This window comes from Trachinotus anak, unplaced genomic scaffold (assembly GCF_046630095.1).
Source record: "Trachinotus anak isolate AG129_WGS33_773 ecotype Australia unplaced genomic scaffold, CSIRO_AGI_Tana_v1 ptg000004l, whole genome shotgun sequence".
NCBI lineage: Eukaryota > Metazoa > Chordata > Actinopteri > Carangiformes > Carangidae > Trachinotus > Trachinotus anak.
This window is the reverse complement of record NW_027273855.1, coordinates 1,752,422-1,758,724: the sequence shown is the minus strand read 5'-3', so window position 1 is coordinate 1,758,724 and position 6,303 is coordinate 1,752,422.

The following is a 6,303-nucleotide window of genomic DNA, read 5'->3' as shown; positions in this document are numbered from 1 at the left end:
TGGAACATGCTAAAGACATGAAAAAAACATGCTTCTGGTATCTTAGAAGAAAAAAAAACTTGGAGGTTTAAGTGAGATTTGAAAACTTTGATTTAGTTTTTAGATTAATAATTGTATTTAAATTTAAATTAATTTAAACTTGTAGCTCAGCAAGCACTTACATAAGCTTCTACATTATATTTACTAATGTTTTACTGGAAACAAACTGGCAGGACAATGTTTTTTGTGAGACATGGCAGCTCTCCTGTGATGGGATAAGTTAATGTGTCCAACATATAAAACACTGTCCACTGTTTCTCTGTGGGATTTCTGGTGTGTTTCAGGTCGTCCTGTATCTACTGTGCCATCACACCAGAGGCCTTTCTCACAGCACACAGTTTGACGTGTCAGAGTTAACAGCACCTTGATATTAATGATGGCTCTGTTGTATGTAACTTCTGGGTTCTTCACAAACACACTGTGGAGGTTTTGAAGGCAGACACACGGCAGCAATGTCAGGGCTCATTCATTTGAATTCATTCAGTTTGAAATCTTTAGATGCTTCATTTGTTTGGTTCCGATTTTGATCAGTTGTCAAACAGAAGTGATGTGGATGCTGGAAACAGTGCATCATTTTTGCACGTGCAGCTTCCCTGCAGAGCGCGGTCAGTGCCGTATCTGACTGTGTGAACCGTGTACTAGTGTGAGAACAGCTTTATGACTCTACTTTCTGATCCCTGAATTTTGCTGATGTGGTTCCACTTGTGTGTGTACTGTAAATGATGTGTGCCCTCTCACTTAGCGTGATTCAGAGTGAAAATTATATTGTCAATATGCCATGATTCACTCCTTCCTCCGCTGAGGTGCTGGATGTGAGGGCTTACTCAGCTGATTCAGCCCAGAGTGGAGGTGTGTACTTGTTTCATTAGAGGTCAGATTCCACCAGTGCCAATGACATTTTGTAGTGAAAGTCTTGAATTCTGAATTTCAAAGAAGAACAGGCGTTTTCATCTTTCTCTTTATGTTAATTCCAGCTGTGAAGTGAATATGGTAAATGATTCACTGGTTGTTGGAGCTGAATAGACGGAGTCTTCAGTCACCTCTGAGCTGTTGTTCTTTACAGACCTGTTTCTTTTAGAAACCTCATTCACTGGACTTCTCTCTGATTCTGTGTGACTCAGGTACAGTGTGACTGTTGGCACACTGCTGTACTTGCACCCTCAAAGGATATCTGAAGGTTTGTCTTTGTCTGTCAGTACACATCTATTTTCTTAGCTTCACAACCCACAACAACCTCCATGTTAATCTACTGAACATTGATTATTATTATTGACCAACAAACCAGTCACCGTCTTATCTTTTCACAAAGAACTAAAGTTTTGTGGAGTTTTGTGTTTAATATATGTGAGAGGCTGCTGGATCACAGCAGTTGGTGACGGGACTTTCCCAGTTGCACATGTGAGGACCGTGCAGGGCCCCTGGCAGTGCATCCAGGACAACCTATATGCACTGTACTTTCCGAGCCTGTGTTCTGTTTGGTCTGTATCTGGATCATAGCTAACTGATTAGATGGATGCAGTGGCGTAAACATTATATACAGTATTGTTATTTATTTATTTATTTATTTTGAATGGTAGAGTGGCGTAACACTTCTTTTAAATTGATAAATACATGTTTTTAACAACTTGCATCTTATTTTACATATTTTTGGCCTTTTATTATTTATGATGACGACTTACAAAGTAACTGCTGACATCTGGAAACACAAAGCCGACAGTTTATCCATATGACAGTATTTAAACCACTTTAGTTTGAGGTCAAATTAAAAGAAATGTGTGTGTGTGTGTGTGTGTGTGTGTGTGTGTGTTGTACCATGGGGGTGTAACAATTCTGGGGGATTTTCAGTACTATTTTTAGTACTTTGTTACTGTACAGAGCAAAGACAGGATGGAGCTTTGTTCTTTATTTACAGGCCACACGAACTGTAGATTACAGCTCATAACCTGTACCAACATTTTACTGAGGAGAGTTCACGCTGGAGACCAGCACACAGCTACAGTCAGCTATAGTTTTAACTCACATGTTGGTTTGTTTCTAACCTGTCTAATCATCTGATTGCTCAGATATCAGCTAATAAATTATAAGATAACATCATATTCACCAAAGTAATTTCTGAGGTTTTTGATCTCAGTCATTTTAGCGACGTTGTTAAAACCAGACCAACGGGGTAAGAAAGTTGAGTGTGTGACAAACGCTCCGTCTGACCTGCTTGACCAAAGATGCAACTTTATGAGATTCACATCACTGGTGTTGTTGCTAATACTAATTAAAGCCAAAACTATGGAATAATATCATTTTCAATCTCTATGCAGATGATACAATCTTGTATGTATATTCTTCTATTCCACCTCAAGCCATGTCCAGACTCCAGGCCGCCTGTGAAATTCTCCAGACAACTCTGCAGAACCTCAAACTTGCACTGAACAATGATAAAATAAAAATGAACCCATGATTTTATCTTCCTGTCATCCCTACACGTATATGAACTGAAACTGAAACAGTCCTCTAAATATCTGTGAATTTTGCTGTTAAACCTCATGTAGAACCAACGGCACAGACTGAAGAGACAAATTGTTTCCTTACATCAGAAATAGCAGATTTTTCTCTTGAGGAAAGGAAAATTATTGTGATGAGATACTCCACCTTAAAATGACTCTATCCAGCTTAGTACGGTGGCCTCTATGTCAACACGCTAGAAGAGGACGACACATCAGTTCATCCCACTTAAACTCCATCATTTCCTCACATCTCCTCTTAGACTGAAAACTACCGTTCATTAGAGTAAATGCTGAACTTGAGCAGACTGCCCTCCAGGACTTTGCTCCGTAGAACATGAAAGTCTCATCACATTACATGAATTTAAACTTTTAATGATGAACGTTTTTTGAGATGTTTGTGATTCTGTCTGATGTTGTCTCGATGTGTTTGTCTGATTTCTCCTGCAGGTCTCGGGTCTCTTGATCTCAGTGGGACCGGATTAAATGAAGGACCCAGTTTTCTTTTAAAGCCTGACTTATTTATAGTAATGCCACCATGTTCCCAGATGTAAGCAATTAGCATGGAGATATAACTATTTGCCCTGTACAATACAGTACAATGCATCAGCACTTGTCTTTCATCATTTTCATTCTTGGATTTCATGTACTTGATGTCTGTGTACTGTACATATTTCATATTTAAAATTAGGCTCTGCAATCCACTCAAAAACTTTCTTTGTGACGTGTGGAGCTTGGAACTTCAGTAAAACACCAGTTTGTAATCTTTCTGTAAAGTGTTTGTTTTTAGACCAGATGCTTTTCAATAATGAATGTCTCATTATTGCTTGAATCTCCTCGGAAATATTGTTTCCTGGTGTCTGAGTGATTGTTCTGTGTAAACTCATCATCTCAGTCATTTTCAGTATCAACAACCTCAAATGGTACACCAGTACATTTCAGAAGAGGAAGCATTAGCTGCAGTGAGCCGGGGGGAAGCCCAGTACATTGCTGTATGACATTCTAACAGGTGTAAACAGCTCGTTCTGAGGTTATTTTCTGTGTTGTCAAAGGTCATCTCACCTTACAGAATGCCACTGAGGCACAGCGGAAGCCTGAGGCCTTTCAAATCTCGATTTCCTTCTCAAAGTTTTGCCTTTATTATTAACCTTATTAGGTAACATTTGTTTTCAAGACTTCAGCAGATCATCACTGCACTTTTCTGTGGACAATTTTTGTGTGTGTGTGTGTTTGGCTGCACATTTAATCAGATGCAGGTTAAAACTCAGTGACCAAATTAACACCTTGATGGAGGTCTGTGCTCTCTGAGCACTTTCTTATTTATATTGTTTAAAAAATACTGTGTTTTTTTCTTCATGCAGTATTGTAAGGCTGCTTTGGATCTGTTTTTAGAGCAGGTTTCAATATTCTTCTGAAGCAGAGCTCAAGTTTCAACTACTACAACTACAATTACTAAATATTCGTGTGACTCAAGCAATGCAACATATGTCTACAAACGTTTTTACTGCTCATTTTTTTCACTGAAGATTACAACATAATTACTAATTACTTCCCATGTTCACATAGTGTTGCTGAACAAAACTAAAAACTTACAACACACCAGTCTGTTAACTGGAGACGCTTCTGTAAAAAAAACAACTCTGTGGGTCGTTTGTTCAGCAGGTTATTACGACCCATAGTTGAGTTTTATTGTTAAACGGCCTCTAGTGGCCGTAGTAATTATGACGGGAACAGAGGAGAGAGTCAGGTTACATGGTGAAAGAATGACAACACAGGACTTTCACACAGCAGACGTTGTTTCTTTTAACCACAACCTTCATCGTGTGTTTATTACTGTAACCTACTCCTTTGACCTAAAAGAAGCACTTATCTTAACCCAAACTGTCATGAGCCTGAGTCATAATTTCTGGGTCAATTTGTGTTTGAGTGTGCTTTTGCTTTTGTTGTTCTTCCTCCCTGCCTGAGGGTGGTGCTGTTTCCTCTGTCCTGTGGTCTGTGCTGCTTGAGCTGGAGGTGGCGGTTGCAGTGGAGGTCTGCAGGAATGAGTCCTGAAACCCAGAAACACGTTAGCATTTTAGCACCTTTGGTTCCCTCTTCTTAAAGTCGCTGGGGTTTTTGAATGGGTATTTGGTTATATGTCTGAAATAAGGTCTGTGTTTAACACAAGCTCAAGACATTTTCACGTTTTATTCTATGACATAAAATACATCAGTAAAAACATCAGTCACGATGTCTTTAAGCTTTTACATCTGTTAAAAAGTGTCTAAATGAGACGACAGAGGTTGTCGGGGGCGTTAAATGTCATCAGTCCAACATGAAAACAGATCTCCTCACCAGTCCACCTTTACAGCCTCGCTGTGTCTCTACTCTTACAAACTGTCACTAACTCTGTCAGAGGAAAGGCTTCTGTAGAAGAGCTCAGAGCTGAATCAAACTACAGGCTGAAGTTTAGTCAATGCTATGGTGGTGTAGTTCATTTATTGACTAACATAGCTTTTTATTTCTGGTGGCATCAAAAATCATGCTGTTCATTAGTGAAGGTTTCTGAGCTTATTTTCTGTAATAATGCAAAACCCAATGTAAAAATCACATTGGCTTTCTGTCTGTAAGTTGATGTGGTACTGGTCATCTTTGGGAGGAAGGGGAAGTCATTTTTTATGCTCTAACACAAATTGGGGGCTGGTACATTTATCCTCATGTTTTGTTGGGTAAGTTTTGTAGGTATTTTGGCCCATACATATATATATATATATATATATATATATATTTTTTTTTTTTTTCTAGATCACAGTTTTTCTGTAGTGGTACTCTGGAGTTTGATCAGGAGGGTTTTGCAAGAAATCCTACATTGCAGCAACTGACTAAATGTATGTGCATGTGCCATTAAATTCAAGACAAACGGAGGTGAGACAGCTCCTGGTTGAGAAGCTGGGGGACCTGCCCACTGCCGAGGGAGCAGTGAAAGCTGATGTGGAGCTCCAAGATCCTAAGATCCACTCCCGCAGATCAACCCACTATCCTGGGGAGGTCGGCTCAAGAGCTCCGACTGGCTGTCCATGTTAAAGAGATGGAGCTGAGAAAACAGGAGGTAGAGGTGGAGGCTCTGCACCTTAGGGTGAGAGTTCCAGTTTAGTGTTACTCCCCAGTCACCTGCCACACAGCAAAGTTTCAATGTGAGCAGGCATATTGCACTGGTGCCACTGTTCAGGGAGTCTCAGGTGGATTCGTATTTTAATGCATTTGAGCGCATAGCAGTAACTTTGAAGTGGCCAAAGGATGTTTGCAGCTTGTTGCTTCAGTGTAAATTGGTGGGGAAAGCTCAGGAGGTGTGTACCACCCTCACAGCTGTTCTGGTGTGAGGTACTTATCTCAAGTCTGTGCAACACTTGCAGTGGATTCAGATCAGCTCCAGTTAGAGAAGCAGCAGGAGCTGAGTGATGAGCTGCTGTGGACGAGGTCAGAAGACAAATGTATTTTAGCCACCTCAGCAAATTTCCACAGAAAATCAGTTTTTCAGTATTTTCACCACTTTATCTTGCCATTAAACAGCCCTTTCCTCTGGAACTACATCTTTTCAACCATTGAACTACCGTGTTCCTACACACAACTGCAGAACACTGAATCAAACAGCTTATATATCGGAGTAAACTGTAGTTCCAAAGACAAGGTCTGTTTGACAGCAAGATAAAGCAGTTCCTGCTTTGTAAATATGTGTTGAGTCCAGCAGAGGGGGATGAGGGTCTACCACTGCTGCTGTTCGCCATTCGTG